At 48.1% G+C, this 3,019-nt stretch overlaps 1 protein-coding gene across 1 annotated transcript in view; it reads left to right on the forward strand.

Moving 5' to 3' along the window:
• The window catches only part of MUC16 (mucin 16, cell surface associated), a 161,451-nt gene that overhangs the window by 114,897 nt on the left and 43,535 nt on the right, over nt 1-3,019 (forward strand).

Below are 3,019 nucleotides of genomic sequence, written 5' to 3' on the forward strand. Positions count from 1 at the left end.
AGAGAGCAGTTATACTGGGAGCTGAGCCAGCTGACCAAGAGCATCACTGAGCTGGGCCCCTACACCCTGGGCAGGAACAGTCTCTATGTCAATGGTGAGTCCCTTTGGTGTGGCTGGAGTCTCTTCCTCCTTGCTGAGAAGCATCTACTCTCTGCCTTAAGGTCACACTCCCTGCCTGGCTATTGAATACTCAGCCATGTTGTCTGTATGTGATTCCAACCATGAAGGTTGGAACTTCATGGTTTCTTTTTCATCTTGGACTGAGTTCATCCTCAGGATCCACTTTCTAGATCTGAGGGTGCTGATAAAAAATCTTCAATGACTCGTGTTCTAGGAAATTCCTTCCATGGCACCAGAGTACTCTGACCCCTATATAGTTTCCCACTACTCCCTTAATCCTTACCCACTCTCCTCCCTCCCTTTCTACACAGGCTTCACACAGCAGAGATCCGTGCCCAGCACCAGCAGTGAGTATTCCACTGATGTTCCAGTGCTCCTGTTCCTACACCATGCAGGGCAAGAGCTGACCCCTTCTCACCTGCCCCTATGTCCTCTATGAGCACAGGAGCTGGGACAGCACAAGTTACTCTCTTTCCCTTCTGGCCCAAGTCTCTTCAGAGAGAGACCCCGCTCAAGCCCCACATGCAGCAAGGTCCATACATACTCTGATCTGCTGGCATTTCTGCCATGGGAGTATTTGATGCTTTCACTAATGAGGTCCTCTCCTCAGCTCCTGGGACCTCCTCAGTGGACCTGGGAACATCTGAGACTCCAGCTTCTCAATCTGGCCCCTCGGGTAAGTACAAATCAGTCGCATCTCTGTTAGAGCATGCTTGATGAGTGTCAACATCTCAGCCATTTTTGCTTAAATAAAGATTTAAAAATCCTAGCGACTCTACTGATGAGGAGTCATCTAACAAACTTAATTGAGTGCCTAGTTTCTGCAGGGCTCTAGGGATAACGCAGGGAACACAAAAGAGATAAAAAATCTCGCTGCAAGAAAGCTTATTTTATTGTGAGGGTGATGGGGGTTGTTGGTGATGAGATTACTGGAGATGATGACAATATGCTAGTGATGATGATGGTGATAAGGATGATAATTATGAAGATGGTGATGGGGATGATGATGATGGAGGGGATGATGCTGTTGGAGGGGATGATGATGATGGAGAGGATGATGATGATGGAGGGGATGATGATGATGGAGGGGATGATGATGATGGAGGGGATGATGCTGTTGGAGGGGATGATGCTGTTGGAGGGGATGATGATGATGGAGGGGATGATGATGTTGGAGGGGATGATGATGTTGGAGGGGATGATGATGATGGAGGGGATGATGATGATGGAGGGGATGATGATGTTGGAGGGGATGATGATGATGGAGGGGATGATGATGTTGGAGGGGATGATGATGATGGAGGGGATGATGATGTTTGGAGGGGATGATGATGATGGAGGGGTTGATGATGTTGGAGGGGTTGATGATGTTGGAGGGGATGATGATGATGGAGGGGATGATGATGTTGGAGGGGATGATGATGTTGGAAGGGATGATGATGATGGAGGGGTCATTATGACCGTGGTTTTTTTGGTCATAATTTTGGTGTTGATGTGGGTGGTGCTGATGCTGGTGGTGATGACAATAATAATAGTGAGGGTCACAGTGTTCATGATATTGATGATGACAATGGTGATAACAAAGGTAATGTTTAGTGTTACAGAACTCCGTATATGCACCAAAAGCTGTGCCAAATACTACTATTATTTAGTAGGCTCTATTAGAAACTTCTATCATTGTAGTTAAGGGACACATGGAAACTTTTTATTTTACTCTCTCTTTAAATCCTGTTGCATATGTCTAAAAATATTCCTTTTGGAAACATATAATGTTCTCTACTTTTGAACACATTGTTTCTTTACCACCTCCACTACAGCTGCCAGCCCTCTCCTGGTGCCATTCACTCTCAACTTCACCATCACCAACCTGCGGTATGAGGAGAACATGCAGCCCCCTGGCTCCAGGAAGTTCAACACCACGGAGAGGGTCCTTCGGGGCCTGGTAAGAGCCCCGCCTGTCTCTCTCTCCCCCGTTCACCTTGTCTGGTCCCACCTATCTCACTCATAACAGGGCATAAAACAAGATCTCACCCACCTCCTCTCAAACCCAGAGACATGAGCCTTCATCCACTGATGCCAGGCCCACCTACTGGTGCTAGCCCAATTATTACTACCCTGCCATTACCTCCTCAGCCATCCTACTCACCTCCCTCTCCTTCCCCTCTCCCCCACAGCTCAGGCCCCTGTTCAAGAGCACCAGTGTTGGCACTCTGTACTTCGGCTGCAGACTGACCTTGCTCAGGTGAGACTTCAGAATAGCCAGCCTGGCTGCCCCAATTGTTCCCAGTCTCCATGAGTTTGGCCTTTTTTTTCCTGCCCTGTCTGTGGTTATTCTTATCAAAGATGGAACTCAAGAGACAGTGGTTCCAAGACTAACCTTTCTCCCAGTATTACCGCTGCCCCCTGCCACCCACCCAAATCAATTGAGAAATTCCTCAGGGTCCATCAGCAGGATTGGACTTCCACCTTGGCCATCCCTCTGAATTCCCTCTTTTCTCCCCACCTCCCTTGCCTTTAGGTGTTAAATCTGCTAACTAGGATTTCTCTCAAGACAAACATGCCTCATTCATTTAATTCCCAATTCCAGCTCTTCACCTGTCTCAAGTCTAAGCTCTCCTGTCCCCATGCCATGAGAATGCAAGAGCCATACTGCATTGTTAGAAAAATTCTTGTATCCGCAACTATGCTCACCATCCCAAGCTGGACAGTAGTCAGTGCACTCAGAGAGTCTAAGTGTGGCTTCTCATCTGTGTATCAGGCCTCTCATTTCCTCTGGCCCCTTCCTGTCTTTCACCCAGCAATCTTGGGAGTCCTCCTTTATTGTTATTCCCCTCACCTGCCTTCTCCAGGCCTGAGAAGGATGGGGAAGCCACTGGAGTGGATGCCATCTGCACCCACC

This window comes from Sapajus apella, unplaced genomic scaffold (assembly GCF_009761245.1).
Source record: "Sapajus apella isolate SASKATOON/1434 unplaced genomic scaffold, GSC_monkey_1.0 scaffold77, whole genome shotgun sequence".
Lineage (NCBI taxonomy): Eukaryota > Metazoa > Chordata > Mammalia > Primates > Cebidae > Sapajus > Sapajus apella.